The sequence below is a fragment of the Thalassophryne amazonica genome, chromosome 7, assembly GCF_902500255.1.
Source record: "Thalassophryne amazonica chromosome 7, fThaAma1.1, whole genome shotgun sequence".
Classification (NCBI taxonomy): Eukaryota; Metazoa; Chordata; class Actinopteri; order Batrachoidiformes; family Batrachoididae; genus Thalassophryne; species Thalassophryne amazonica.
Window position 1 is genome coordinate 15,202,533 of NC_047109.1, and position 16,798 is coordinate 15,219,330.

The window sequence follows — 16,798 nt, forward strand, 5'->3', positions numbered from 1 at the left end:
GTCACATTAGCATGTCAAAATCACATTTAAATTCTAGTCCACAAGCGTACAAAAAAAGATATAAAAACAAACACGAAGGTTCTGCTGCCACCACAGCGGCTGAGGCTTCAGTTTAACATGAGGCACTAACAGGACCTAAGGGGACTATCGAGACACATCAGTGTCGACCAATCAAAAAGCGATGACTGACCACAGACTGTCTGCTTAGAACACAAACCAGAACTGGATCTACTGCAGGTTCTGATGTTTGTTCCTTGTGCAGCTGAAACACGTCCATTACGTTTAAAAACATTAAATATGACATGCAGCAAGTCAGTGCTAAGAGCTGTTAGCTTAAGAAAATCCAATCTAACAGAGAAATCAGACCAGCAATGAGTTAACCCCCCCAACACACACACACACACACACACACACACACACACACACACACACACACACACACACACACACACACACACACACACACACACACTAAAAGTGTTTATAGTGTGGAGATGTTGGTTCTATTCAGTTCCCCATTTTGGTGTCACGATTCATTCACATTCTGTGCCTTCTGGTACTGATTTCTGATAGCAAAATTAAGGGTATTGATCAATAATACTGTATTTGTCTGTGGTTTGTCTTAACATATTAAAAACTCAAATACTTTTTGTGTGAGTAATTCATTAGAACCTTTGTTTTGTGTCCAAAGTAGTACGAAGCTGCAGCTACAACCTGCAATAGATGCGCTTGTATGCAAACATTATTTTTAGTCCTGTGGAAATATCACTCGAGAAGGTGACACTGAAATATGACACACAAGAAATCCCTTTGAAAAAAATAAATAAATAAAATAAATTCTACCAGGTGCATCTGAACTGAGCTGATCCAGTGACATTCTACCTTGTGTAAAGATTTCAAGTCAGTTGGAGGCTTATCGCCAGATAAAGGAGCTCTGATGCATCTGGTATCCACCTCAGCATGCTCAAAGGAAAACGGGTCTTAAAAACCACAGGCCCGTGGAAAAGGAAAGGAAACTGCTAGGCTACATGAGCTAACGTTAGCTTCAGGAAGTCAAAAACATGAGGCAGACCTTTAACTGTTACTGTATGCGGCAAAAAGTTACAAAGTGGAAACAGAAAAACTGCAATGGGCACAGCTAAGAAACACAGGCCATCACAGATCCTGCTGGCAAAGGTTTTACTGGATACCTGCTGGACACGTACGACAACGACAACACAGGTCAGTTACCAGCAACAACTTACAGTCACAGTGTTTTCTCTTGGTTTTCCAAAATGAGGCATTTGGGAGAAGAATATTTTATGACAGCTTTAATAAAAGTACTTTTCCTAGTTGTAAGTCAGAAATTATGAGCTTTAAGGTTTGATTAAATGCAACATGAACTTTTAACCTTGCAAGTGCATTTCTTCCATGACATATACCAAAACAAATTCTTCATCAAAAATATAATTAGCTGCAACTGTGTGTTATATCACACAAACATAGACATTGAGTAGATTTCAAAATAAAGTAGGTTATTATATTACTTTTATAGTTTTGGGCAAGACTGCAAAATTATTTCACATTCTTCCTTATGACCAACAGCAACTGACACCGATATCTATTTCTAAAAGTTGCAAAAAGAAAAGAAAAATAATTCAACACTGACCCGTCTCATCATTATACAATATTTCGCGCAGCTTCACGAAGTGTCCAATCAGACCTTTTCCTACCCTGAGTGCTTCAGGCGTCTTCACGGAGAATGCGACCTGACCAAAGGCCCCCAGACAGTTTGAAACCCTTTTTCAAGAGTGAAAAATACCTTTAAAAGTGATGTGGATCAAAGCGAGATCAGGTTAAAGGCCACTTCACCATGACCTGTGTGTGTGTGTGTGTGTGTGTGTGTGTGTGTGTGTGTGTGTGTGTGTGTGTGTGTGTGTGTGTGTGTGTGTGTGTGTGTTGCGGTCAGTCTTGGGGCCATCGGACAACAACAAAATAGGAAGATACAAAAACCTCCACTGAAAATGTTCCTTTTTCACGAATTATGTGAGACTTTGGTACAACAATGACTTCAGTATTTCCATAATGCAAACTTTATCATGTAACACCGGCTCCGAAAAATATCAAAAACCTCAGACATCATTATTCTGTCATCTGGTTTTCTCTGCACAGAAACCTGTTTTTGCTTGATCTTTGGTTCATCCACTAAAAGCAGCATTTGTAATTTCAAAACAGTAACTGCTGCTTGGTTTTATGTTGGTCAGGTGACGTACAGCAAGAGGAGGCATATAAACGCACCAGCTTTCATGTTTGTCTGAAGGAATAAAAAAGGGAAAAAACACACACACACACACACACACACACACACACACACACACACACACACACACACACACACACACAGTGTGCCCGCGTTACAGCAGCATTCACATGGAAGACCAATGTGCCAGGGCTCGACATAGCCATTTGCCCGCTGGCCCAGTGCCAATTTGAGCCACTTTTGGGCCACTACAATTCATCAAATGATGACCCGCTCGGGCCACTACAAAAGTACACAAAATTCTATTTATTTTACCATATTTTGCGGCAGCAAAGTCAAATTTCTTCACATCGTGTCATCAAACTTCACCGAGTCCGCCATATTTGTTTTGGTCTTCTTCTTCTTCTTAGTTTGTTTTGGTCTCGCACCACGGACCACATCTCGCATCTTGGGTTGGGTATCGTTAAGAAATTATTCGATCTACCGATATCAATAGTCTTTTTGCTTAACGATTCCCTTATCGGTCCTTCAGAGCAGCCGTTGTTTTTGAGGGTCTTTGTCGGGAAAATGATCATTTCTCTACGCTGATTGCAGTCCCTGCAGTGGGTCCGCTTCTGCAGAGCGACTGCACTTTGAAGCATGGACCAATGAAGCAATGGTTCGATCCGCTGGGTCGCTGGACTTTATCTTAATTTTTCCCAGCTAAAACCCTAAAGAGCATATGCCTGTGAGTAATACATACTATTTTATGTTAAATCGTAGGGGTGTCGGAAAAAATCGATTCACGTCTGAATCGCGATTCTTATTTATTACGATTCTGAATCGATCCAAAATGTCCAAGAATCGACTTTTAAAAAGCATTTTATTAAACATTTCCTTGCTTACTCACTGCATGTACTGTTTGTTAGGCAAAGGCTTCCGTACTACAGCGTCTCCGCGAGGGGCGGGGGGGGTCCGGCGTGCTTCAAACATTCGTGAGCTGAAGCTTAGCATGGCGGATGAAGAGCTAATTCAGCCAGCACCGTCTTTGCTGAAGGCAAATGTTTGGGCGCATTTTGGATTTTATTATTTGCTGCGTAAGAAGGAGCTTGACATGACTTATGTAGTGTGCAAAATCTGCAAAATGAAAGTTAAGCACTTCGGAAACACTTCAAATCCACAAGCCCACATGCTACGTCATCACCCGGAGCTAAAAGGAGTGGAGCAGCGGTCTCTGCCGACTACTGACCAGCGCTTCGCTAAACTGCCAGTCAACTCCGAACGAGCAAAGCAGATAAGTAAATTTACATCTTTAGAATCACTTGATTAACCTTGTAAAGTTGCATTTTCTTAAACATCAACATTTTTTAAGTAATATAACTATTTCTCAGAGCTCTTTGAATCGAAAATCGATTCTGAATCGAATAGTCACCCCAAGAATCAGAATCGATTTAAATCGTGAGTTGTTGTACGATTCACATCCCTATTAAATCGGCCTGTTATGGTCTTCTGAAACAGTTGATAGATGTATTTAATAACTTAAAAATGGGACCGGTGCTAATGCGTTAGCATGTCTATGACATTTTCAATGTTAAAGTTAGCATTAGCTGTTGGCATTTCAGCACATTTGTGTGCATTTGTTTTCTGTATAATTATTAATGGCTTAGCGCTTGTTGTCGTAAAAGAGTCAAATGTATTAAAAATTGTAATTTTTTTATTTTTATATTAATAATAATAATAGCAACAACAGTAATAATAGTAATAATAACTCTTCAGAAGCGGCAAGTCTGCTTCTTAACTCCTGTCAAAGCCATTAAAATATGTCAATCGTGACTGTGAGTCACTTTTGTGCAGATTAAAGTCACTAACTGGGACTCATGTCTTGTTGCAGTCAAGAAACGAGAATCGTCCTCCGTTCCGTTGGCACAGCTCCAAACGCTGCCCGGCTCTCTGCTGAGACAGAGTCCGGTCGGAATTAATAACTTCAAAATTAACTGCCGCTTTAAAAATAAAATGACACCTCTTTCCAAATGCTGTAATACAGAAAATAAACTACAATCAACTAAAATGTTTTTTTCTTCCCAAAATGAGACGTCCTGCATTCTTTATGAATTAAACTGATGCTGATGCGAAGCACAGCCAGCTGCAAGAGCTCAGCTCAGGTATGGAAAGACATTCACGCCAATAATGTCTGAAAGGAAATGCTTTTGACAAAAACTACAGATTTTGTTTATTTGTATTCAGAGATCAAGAATCCACCATGTAGAGTTTATTATGTCCAAAGGTTTAAGGATCCGGTGACCAATTTCATATTTATTTTAGGGGTGGGCAAACATAAAAAATCTTAATCGCATTAACTCAATGACTTTCTGTGATTAATCATGATTAATCGCATGGTATATGTGAAACCCAAAAATGAATTCAAAAGCCGCTTAAAAGCACAGTTTTATTTGAAAATGTAAATGAACATTGCATAAATTTGAAAATGTAAATTTCAACTGAAACACACTAATGAAATCAAATATAAAACCACTGGCAGGTCATTTGTTATCCTGTTTCATATCAAAATAACAATATTCATGTCCATGACTAAATGTACTAAAACAAATACATCACAGTTGTACACATACCACAATTTGATATGTATACAATTGTGATGTATTTGTATTTAGATTTTGTTGTGATTTGGCACTTTATAAGCCGATTAAATTGAATTGAAATTGAACATTTTATTGAGTCTTAAAGTAAATAAATATGAATTTGGTCACTGGATCCTTAAACTTTGTACATAATGAACTCTACATGGTGAATCCTTGATCTCTGTACATAAATAGGAATAAACAAAATCTGTCGTTTTTGTCAAAAGCATTTCCTTTCAGACATTGGCATGAATGTGTTTCCATATATCTGAGCTGAGCTTACAGCTGCTGTGCTTCACTTCAGGATGTAATTTGAAAAGAAAATACAGCACGTTTAATTTTGGGAGGAAAAAAAACGTTTTAGTCGATTGTAGTTTCTTGTCTGTATTACATTTGGAAAGAGGTGTCATTTTATTTAAAGCGGCGATTCATTTTGAAGTTATTAATTCCGACCGGACTCTGTCTCAGCAGCGCAGCATTTCGAGCTGTGTGAACGGAACGGAGGACGATTCTCGTTTCTTAACAGCAACAAGAGTCCCAGTTAGTGACTTTAATCCACACAAAAGTGACTGACGATATTTTAATGGCTTTGCGAGGGGTTAAGAAGCGGCTTGCCGTTTCTGAAGAGCAGTGAATCAAAGAACCAACGAGCTACTGGATCGAAGCATTGCTTCAATGGTTCATGGTTTCAAAGTGGAGCCGCGCTGCAGAAATAGTTTATTACAGTCCAAACCCTGAATATCCGACTTTATTTGTACGTCCGTATGACTCTGAAACTCGGAAAAATCCGTATAATTTATGGACTATAAGTTGACATGAAAACCACCGAAAAGCTGTGTTCACCGCGGGGACACGTTCGGCTATTCGAGATTATTCAAGAGTTTTTTTTTTACCGATGACGAACGATGCGTAAAAAAAAATTTGACCGATGCAGCTGCATCGGTCCAAACCGGTCTGGATCCGGGCCTGATCCTGTAGAACTTTGTACCGAAAATGTCCATTCAAAAGTTCTGCGTCTTTCTGCATTTTGTTTTATTGTGCATTGCATAGCCTGTACTTTTCTCGATCCTCGTGTCGCATTCTGTGTGAACTCAGCTATCAGCAGGAAGCAGCAGCATAAGCTCACCCCGACTGGTGCTTTCAAAATAAAAGGCAACGAGCAACAGTCATAAGGTTAAAAAAAAAAAAAAAAAAAAAAAAAAAACCCACAGCGTTAAGGGGAGGAACAAAATTGTCGGCGATAATGACCTCAATAATTAACGCAACGTTAGCGCGTTAATGTTGCCCAGCCCTAATTTATTTACTTTAAGACTCAATAAAATGTTGTTCACATAGCAAACCTTTAAAGCCTACTTTTAGTACACAGAAAATTCACAAGCGGTATCGATAACGGAATAAATAAGGAATCGGAGCGATAAGCGGAATTGACAGATAAAATCTTATCAATACCCATCCCTAACCACGCTCCATGCTCCAGGAGAATCTTGCGAATATTGAAATATATGTTGTTGATGCGTGGAGCGTGCGTTTGGCCATTTCCGTCACCGATCTTCGGCAATGTTCGTTAGCATCTTTAAATGCGCGGAAAGCTGCAGGAAACGAAGATGAACAAGACACAAATCTAGCAGAACGCTTTGAAATTTGAATTATGTTTAAACTACATCCACCCAAACCCGGACAACAACCAGGAAAGAGTTTTGCTAAAGGAATTGGCCAGAAAAGGAAGCTTAGTGATGATGAGTTAAGGGAAAGAGGCAGGCTATACGTAAGAAACAAGAGGAAGTGAGGTTTTGTCCCGACCTGGCCACAGAAATGGCCATGGCTTGGTTATGACCAAGAGAAGAATGAGGTTTTCTGCCAAATCTGCAGGGGCTATCTGTCGTATGCTGACAAGTAAGTAAAGTATATGCTTGGTCCTGGTAGACCCTGGCTGTTTTGAAGCTAGTTTAAAAGTCTAACCAGCTTGCCTGGAAAATGTAACGCACCAACTGACTGTAACATGTGGCTTCCCGTTGCACAGACCTGCAGTCATGAGACGTGCAGCAGACACCAGCGCAGCTCTTTAGCGTCTCATATAGTTGACCTGTGTGTAAATAGATGTTGACTGAGACATCAGACAACTCGCCACCCCCGCCGCCGGCACCGTCGCACACGTCTGACGGATGGCCTGTCTTCACACACACTGAGAGTACAAATCTGCTCTGGTCCCAAGGGCATTTTGGGAACCAGCGGAGGAGGTGTGGGGTGTTTGTGTGTCAGCTGAAGGCGTCCAGCAGCCAGCGACCATGATTTGCCTGCTGTTGTGGCTGAAGCACTGAGCTGCCACGACACGTGGAAGGGCACTGACCTTTTCACTGCTGTGCACTTTGGATGATGAAAGTTTTCACCTTGACCTCTTCAGCTGAACATCTGACCCCATGGTTTAGGGTCTGGTCCCAGGAGCGAGGGGCACCACATTAAAATGTTCACCAAAAAATAAATAAATAAATAAATAAAAGACCAAATAAACAACTTTAAAGACTGATTCTCTTTGACCTTTATCTGTATTTATTGTTGTCGCTCAAACTTTATGTTGCTATAAATGTTTACGGCCGACAGTATTTTATCAACATGAACTTATCTGAACAGAGTCTCCAAAGAACTGGAGAGAACTGGGAATTCTTGATCCAGGTCTGACTGACGCCACACTTTAAAACATCACTAAAATTTTTCCCTTTCTTTTAAAATGAATGGCAAACACTTACCATCAGTTAGAATCATAAATGTGTTTTTAAATGAAAAATAAATAAATAAATAAATAAAGCGCGTCATTACATATATTTTAAGTTCCAGATGTTCTATTGGATCTAGTTTAAATGGTAAAGACAGCTTTAATCTGGTTTGAAAAGGTTTTAGCAGATGTTCTCCAGATTGTCTTTTTAAAAGATGTTCATAGTTGCACTCATTACCTCTGCTAATCAACAGGTAGCAGTGGAGGTCATGTGATCAATTAATTTTTGGTGGCATTTATCAGATTTTTTTTTCTTTCTTTCTAGATTTTTGACTAATGATTACGTTATAAATATACTATGAGGAAAAACATCGTTAAGTCTGACATCTCTGCTCCATCGTTTTTTTTGTTAATAATAAAACTCCGTTTGAAGTACACGTGCCGAGCACCTTTGTAGCTTAAACTGGATTTGAAGCACCAAATACGAGAACTTCTCAACTGTAAATTGTGTTTGTCAGAAGAAATTCCATTCTTCCGGCAAAGTTGTATATCTTAAAACTCAAAAACCACAAAATGCTCAAAATGGAAATTTTTACACATCAATACTGGGAAGGTCAAAAAATTATGGATTTCTAACATTTATAAATGCCCTTTTTTTTACTGAATTTTGGGTTGCAAGTAGGGTAAGTACCAGATTCCCTGAAATACTCACATCACCCGCTAGATGGCGACAAAAGCTGCTCAAATGTGTGGAAAGGTGGTCAAAATGAGATGGGATGACAGTCAAAAATCAACTTAAAGTTGTGTCTGTTGCCCTTATAGACAACTGACCTGTTAATAATCACTTCAATTATAAAAATCACTGTGACTTTAATCGTGCCAAACTCAAAACAAAAATGTTTCAAAACCTTTAAACATTGGGAACTGCATGAAAAGCAAGACATGCTGTGCTGCCACCTGCTGGGTGTTTCAGGAATTTCCCCCATATAAAATAAGTTTCATATTGAAAGGCTAAAAGTCAACTGAGCATCTGCACATGCATGAGAGGAGTAACAAAACAAGAAACTGAAAAACCTGAATATTTTACCTGCATTGAATTGATGGCCGTGTACCGTAAAAAAACAACAACTCTACAGCGTTGACTTTGAATTATATTTTTCATGCTAAAATGTCTGTATTTAATGTGATTAATGCAAAACTAGCACTCTGCAAAATTCTAAAATCCTGCAATACATGTCCACCAGGTGGTGACATTGCTATGGAAAATACAATATAAATACTTCAAGAAACTGTTGCTACTCAAGCCATTTTTAAGTAATATTATTCCAAATTTTTAATTTTGTGTAAGAATATTTTTGTTCTATATCTGTATGAGAATGAACTGCGACCTTGAAACTGTGATCCGTACTGAACTGTGAGGAAGGCATACCGGTACACCGCTAACAAGTGCATATGTTGCTCGTTTCTCTACCAGTGTGCAGATAATATGAGCTAAAGTTACCTGGGCCACAGAGGACGTCTATAGTTCACCTCTACTGTGTAAAACCAGGACCTGGGGACCCTAAAACTACTTAACACAAAGAGCTGATTCATAAGCGCGCCGGCTGAGCGTGGTGAGGTGGCAGCACAAATAAAGCTCTACTGACACGCTACCTACGGAAACTCCCTGTGAAATTAATTACGGGAGCGCTGATCAAAAAAATATCATGCATATTTTTCTAATGCTGATTCTGCCACACCTCCTCCTCAAGGACCCAGAGTTTCTGTTCACACTTGCAGTTTGAAGTCAGATTTTTTTTTTCTTTTTTGTCCCAGGTTCATTGCTAGAATTCATTAATAATAAACTAAAACAAAAACCAAAGTAACACCTCCACAAACAGAAAAAGAAGGCCCCAAACAAAGCCCAAACAAACAACAAAGAGCTTAGCGAGGGATTGGATTGGCTGTCTGGCTGCAGACTGCAGGGTAAATATTGGCCGAGCCTGACAGCGGCTGTCTGTGTGTGTGCGTGTGTTTGTCTGCACATGTAGGCGTGTACGTCGCAGCGTATGTGTTTAAGAGAAAGTCAACAAGTAGCTGTGTGCACATTTGGCCCGAGGTAGTTGACAGACGACCCCACTGCCACCTACACACTAACACGGCTTGTACGCGGGATTACAGATCAGGCCACTTACATCCGTCTGGCTGGCCAGCCGCCGCTGCAGGCGAACTGTTCCACACGCATGCAGACGTCTCTGACACATGTACCGAAGCCTTTCCCAAGAGGCTAAACGCAAGCGTGGCTGTAAAACTGTGACCTCACAGGGAGGATGCTAATGAAATTCTAGAAATGTTCTATACGCTGGTTTTTGAAGGCCATTTCTCTGGGGAGACAGAACTTTACTTAAGTGCCACCCCCCACCACCACCACCACCACCACACACATACACAGAGATCACGTTCGGGTCACTGACCTCCGCTGACGAAGTTCACGCCACAATGCTTCCAACATGGCAAAACTCAGCAATTTGCAGGAATAAAACTGTGATTACAATTTAAAATGAGATTATTTTATAAACTTTAAACCTATTTTTGTGTGTTACACATCACTGCAGAATATAAATTTGTGATTATAATGCAGAAATATGTTGTTCCAACAAGTGATCAATTTAATATAAGTATTCTTTCTTGATTCACAAGTCTAAACTGTGCTAACTGGCTAAAAACAAATCGATCACTTTAGTTCATATTAGTGACTCTTTACTCAGTTCTCATAGGTTACGACAATCAAATGTGGCATTTTGTTTCTTAATAAAAGCTACAAATAACAAAAGGATATTAAGTTAGCGAATAAAATTTAGATTATGAAACAGCTTCACACTTTAGCTACACAAACTGAAGCTAGTTCGCCAGCCTGACCACCCAGTCTAACGTTAGTGTCATGCATTGGTGGGATAAGCTATGCTAGCATCAAACATGCAGCGGACAAACTACCATCCTTTGCATAAAACAGTTTAAAATTAAATCAATAACACTATCTCTAAACAAAGAAAAGAAATAATTTGACCATCATTTAATTAAGATGAATTTTAAAAAACAATATTCTCAGGTTACAATTTTTTAAATGTAAATATTTTTGCTCTTTATTTCTATATCACTTACATTGTGTATCTTTATGTTTTTAACTGTTGCTTAAAGATAGAGACGTTAAAAGACAAAACGGTAGGCTCTGGAAAACTGTGATGTATTTTTTTTTGGGGGGGGGGGGGTGTCTGTCATCCCATCAGTTAATAGAGGGAATAAAGGTATTATTACTTGGGGAGAGATATGTGCCCTTTGAGTGCTGTTCTACATACAAGAAAACTTGTTGAAATGATTGTGTCCAGCCTGCAAGACGACACACTAAATTTGGAGGAATGCCAATAAAAAGCAGGAATTTTGAGAGATCCCCACCCCCCCAATCAACCACACACACACACACACACACACACCTTGATGCATCTTTTTCCTTCCCACTGTAGCCAAGTGCTTGCTCACAGGGGGTCGTTTTGACCGTTGGGGTTTTACATAATTATGTATGGCCTTGCCTTACAATATAAAGCGCCTTGGGGCAACTGTTTGTTGTGATTTGGCGCTATATAAAAAAATTGATTGATTGATTGATTGATCTTAGTTGCACTGTACCCTTTAAAGAGTGTTGTTCTAGTTCATGCTGAAACACAGTAACTTCCTTGAGGAATACTTTCAGATTAATGTAAAAATAACCATAAATTGGAGCACGGCTGAGTCCCCCACCGCACCTTCCCTCCCTCTCTCCATTCCCCAGCCGGCTAGACGATGATGCCACAGAAACACGGCAGTGGAACACCGGTCAGTGTGGCAGACACACACACACACACACACACACTGCTTGGTTACAATGTGGCGTCAGCACATCCACACGCCGCTGCCAAAACTAAATCTAATATCCTGCGTTTGCCTCACGTCGGCCAGACCTGGCCTCGGTACAAATGGAAATTACACATCACTGTAACCCTGTCTGTGTGCATGTCTGTCTGTCTACCTGTCTGGTCTTAGTGTGTCTGTCTGTCTGCTGCAGTCATAAAAAGGAACATCTGCAATGGATGGAGCAGGCAGAGCTGATAATGATAGCTTCTCTCTGGGCTGCTCAGACAGACATAACATACCATTCCAGCGTTTCCTGTCTGTGCTGACAGGCAAACTATTTAACCCTGTGTGGTGAGGCGTCACAGTGAAAGCACACGGCTGCAAGCAAAGAAAATCACTGTGGCAAGGAGGGGGCAAAAAGTCAGTAAAAATGAACTTGTGCAAAGCTAAACATACAAGAGGCCTGCACAAAACCAGCACTAAACACACAGAGCAGAGCTCAGCCGACAGTCTGCACCCCGTCTGAGAATCCTCTCAGAACGTCTTCAGGTTCCACATTCTGCAATGTGAAGAAGATCTGTTGCTTGAAAGTGTTTAAAGATAACGCACTGGGCTGCAGGAACGTTGTGGTGCAATTACTGAATTATTTTTGTGGCATTTCACAGATAAAATAATCTGCGTATTTTCTGGTGCTTAAGTCGCACCTTTTTTCCTGCATTATCAGCTGTTTATTTTGGAATTTTTGTGCACTGTTGTAGCAGACTGTGTGTTATTGGTATTTATTATTTTATTACTTGGGTTTATTTTGTTTATGCTTTGATTCCTGGGAAAACACAATATAAAGTTATGACAATTAGTAATATAAATCGCACCGGACTATATAAGTCACAGGAACTCTTAAACTAGTAATAATAATAATAAAAACTGAGTTATACACGACAAAGTGAATACAGGGTCAACAGGGATCAAACATATGCTGCAAACAGCTCAGACTGTTCCTTATGTCCAATAACATTAACATTAAGTTGACTGAAACTGAAAATTCACTGGATGAAACAGCTGTTAATTACCAGAGAATTGTTTGATTATTACAATAATTACATAAAAAAAACAGTCAAAAATGCTGATTATAATTGATCACCTCTTTGGTCCAGCAATGTAAAACTGATAGAATTGTCAGATTTTAGAATCTGGAACCAGTTAAACCAACTAACTTTATGATGGGCGGATGACAAACATGGAACTGACCATACGTCACAAAGTACGTTTTGTGAGCACGAAACCTGACACTTATATCCAAGGACTCCAAATCTTTAACCTGGACACATCCACTTAAAATATTTTCCCCCCCACAGGACAACAGTTCGGTGACTCACGGGTGGGCACATTTGTCCAAGTTAGCTTGGTGTCCATTTATCAACCCAAATAGGTTGCTATGAGATATGTACTTTGGTCAAAGGGTTGATTCCCAGTCCAAAGTTCTGAGCACTGATAAAACGTGTCAGAGGAGGAAGTAGGAGGAAATGTGCATGTCTTTCAAAAGGACAACTTCCAAGACCTGGTGTGCATTTAATGTACGGTACCCCTCAGTCATTATTAAAATAATCTGATTCTTTTAGCACTACGGCCTGAAAAACCCAGAAAATCCGTCCTGTGGGTGACAATAAACTTTAGGGTCTGAGACAACTAACAATAAAAAATAACATAAAGAGAAATCACATAGACCAACTTAGTTATTTTACAAATCAATAAGTTGAGCAACAAAAGTGTTACATTAAACTGTCCTCAAATTAGTGTCCAAAAAAACAAAGGCTCAAAGACTTGTTTTCTTAATAACTCAAAGATTAACAAATGAAACTATCATTCTTAATGTTGTTGATACACTTTATCTCAACTGTGAGCTCAAAATATTTGAAGGACTTTTTTTTTTTACTTTTTAAAAAAGTGTCTGTAAACGTGTCATACATCTGTTATTGATCATTATATCAATAACATTATAATCGTGTAACAGTGAAAACTGCCGATTAAAGTTTTGCGTTATGAAACACCACTGAAACATCTCAGAAGCTGGAAAAGTTCAAGTTTGGAATTTTAGAAAATGTATCGATTATTTTTAAAAAATGGGGGGGGGGGGGATTTTTCTGATTGTTTGCTTTTGGTCCACAGATGAATCTTTATTATTCAGTACTATAAAGTGCAGACAAAGTCCTGTAAGAAGACCGAAAACTGATCCGGTTCGGATCGACTTCAGTCCGATCAGTACTGTGACATATAAACCGGATCAGGCTTCGGATCGGGCTTCGGAGGCTCGGGTACTCACATATCTCCATTCCCTGTGGCTGGGAAGCGGTGCAATTGCAGGAGCAGGTGACATTGGAGTTGCCGGGGCCGCCAGGGGCCGTTAGGTTTTGCATGGGGCTGGGCGGACCGGGACACCGCTCCGGGGAGAGACGAGCCGCCGCCGCCGCCGCCACCGTCGGGACCCCCACCGACGGGAAAACAAGTGAAAACTTCCACGCAGCGGCAGCAGAGTCCGCCGCTCCTCGTAACTCCCGACAGTTTCGCAAATGTTCTCCTGTGCGGTGTCAGGCCATGTTAACGAGACGGTGAATCAGCAGGAGAAAAAGCGGAGAAGCCGACGACTGACGCATCGCAGTTTTTTCTGCCGCTTCTCCGCCGCTCGGAGCAGCTGTCCGTCCTCCAACACAACACAGCGCCCAACTGCGGCTCACGGCCCGCCCACACGGACAGACACCAGCCCCGGCCAATCAGAAAGCCCCGAGGGAGGGCCAGACGCAGCAGCAGAGAGGTGCTGCCTTCAGGTTCACGCGGAAATATAAAGCTCTTGAGCTTGTCCAGCAAGACAACAGCGCAAGTACCCCGAATTTACTTTAAATTCTAACTTAAAAAAATATCAAATAATATTCACGTATTATTATAACAATTTACTCTTCTATCATCTTGTTTTTTTGCCTTTTGGTTGTTTTATTGTTATTTGTTTTCAAAGACCACAGTAAAAAAAAAAGTCTGTCAGCTTAGTCCTCATCAGTTACTTTACTGTTGTTACTAAATAAAATAAAATAATTCTGCTTTTTAAACAACTTTTCTAACTCAAACTTACATATTTAATAAACCACAGCAGCATATAAAACAGCAACAAAAACTCACTTAATACTTGCCTGAGCTACTTCGTAACAAAGTGCAGACAGATGCCACTCATTTATGGAAATAAACATGTAAATTTCTCAGCTCTTTAACCAAGATCTCATTAAATATTTTGAACGTGTGCACACTGTCAAGTTGAGGCTGTAAAATGTTCATATTTCAAACTGTAAATTTTGCCTTGGACAATTGCTGCCCCCTAGTGGTTGTATGAAGACTATAACATTTAGCAACCCTTTTTTTTTCTTTGAGGGATCTGCCCCCAGTCTATGAAACCTCCTCCACAAGAGTCAAACACCACAGTGGTGACAAACATGCATTTTTGATTGATACCAACAGAGGGCACTGGAGAAACGGCACCCACAATTGTTGCATGACACAAGCTTCAACAAAAGCTGCAAGTATCCAAATTTTAAATCATAAGGTACTTGGTGATGGAATCTTGCATTATCAACAGCCAAAATAATTTATACCTCCAACACAATTCAGTCTCAATCATGATGTCGGAGTTCTCAGCCAATCAGCAGCCGATGGTCAGGTTAACAGCAGGATGGCGCCATCGCTGCTTCACAATTGACACACTTGCTTAGATGGAGATTGTGTTTTTTTCTTGGGGCGCATTTACAAAAGGTGGGCTCGACAATTTAGCAACTTTTTAGATTTAACAATTTAGATTACACATCAGGCCCCATTCAACTTGTTCACCTCCAGATCAACATCTTGATTTGGATCGTAACCAAACATTACAAATCACTCTTAGAACAAGCAATATTTCTGCAAACTTAAAAAAAAAACTCATGCACAGCTTAATGAGTGAAGAAGTTAGCAAAAAGACAAATATGGTGAAAGATGAGAGAGTGTAAATAAGTGGAGGACAATTAAATATTTTTGATTCTGCAACTAAAATGCACTTTTACAACATATTTGTCATCATTAGAAACCATTCATTGACTTCAGTAAATGTGACCCTGTCCAAAAAATATTTTAATGCCCCTGATGGAGATCTGGATTTGGATCTGGATCATTCAAACACACACTCTCAATTTTTATAAAGCCATATGTTTGAGTTGTTGGGAAAAAATATGTTAAACTGTCCCATATTAAATTGTTAAAGTAATTAGTCATCAAGGTGTGAAAATCTGCTCGTTCACGTCGTGACACATCAAGTAGTAGACTCCCTGTTGGGGTGAAATACGGTGGGGACCATGTGCGCCCCGTAGCCGCTATGGTAACCATGAAGGTCCAACAGGAACCTGAACATGAGACGGCTAATGGACCTCTGGTGAAACAACAAGTCCTCCAAGGCGGAGGAGGTGAGGGCTTGTAACCCAGCAGCTGTGAAAAGCGAATGAAGGCTGCAGCAGGTCCTCAGACTCCGATCATCTGGGATTTCCCAGCCATCAGACCAGACTAAGTATCTGTCAAGGACTGTGTGTTTGTCGGCATGCAGGGACATTCCCACGTCAAACAAACCAATGCACAGGCACCTCTGGGTTGAACCTGGATGTAGCTATCCCGTCCTGGAATCAGTCAAGAGACAATCTTCCTCACCATCGAAGGAGTGCCACAATGACAACAAACTGGTCATAAACCTGTGGATCTGGATTCGGTTTGTTAGTATAATGTAGTTTCCTCCTCTTGCAACAAACCAACATTTTAACCAGTTCTCTTCAAGAACCTGTCATTTTTTTCAGTGGTTCCGCAAAAACATACCAAAGCCTCTCTTTTTTTTTTTTCTTTTTTTTTTTTTTTTTAAATAATGAGTGAAAAGCTGCTTAAGCTTGGCTGGAAACTTGTTTCTATGATACTGCAGTTTAGTATTCAATATTCCTGAAGAACCTTGCATATATTAGTTACAGAATGCATTAACTCAGTAATGCAGTGATTAGTAATAAATATTAGAATTTCCATAGCTGCTGGCGTTCTGCACACTGGGATTGCTGCAGGGTTGTAAAAACTGCAGTTTCAATAAATCCAAAGCTACAACATCTTCAGCTTTCATGATGTGAAACATTTCTTAGTGAAATGCACTATCTGAAAATGATTCAACACTCAGAGGTTGCATGAATATGGGGGCAAAGGTTAAATATATTTTCATTTCACTCCAAGTCTAAAGCAATGAAGCTACTGAAATGAATACTGAAGAAAGAAATCAAAGGTAAACGTGAGCTCATCAAATATATGTGTGGTTTATTACTTTCC

At 40.0% G+C, this 16,798-nt stretch overlaps 1 protein-coding gene and 1 long non-coding RNA gene across 2 annotated transcripts in view; both read right to left on the reverse strand.

The window, feature by feature from the left end:
- Nucleotides 1–16,798, reverse strand: part of LOC117513658 (low-density lipoprotein receptor class A domain-containing protein 4-like) — an 832,720-nt gene that overhangs the window by 124,016 nt on the left and 691,906 nt on the right.
- On the reverse strand, nucleotides 5,778–16,005 carry LOC117513659. The gene is made up of 3 exons (XR_004561667.1): nucleotides 15,830–16,005; nucleotides 10,017–10,020; nucleotides 5,778–5,791 (listed from the first exon to the last, which is right to left on the reverse strand). It is a non-coding gene; the product is annotated as an uncharacterized LOC117513659 (long non-coding RNA).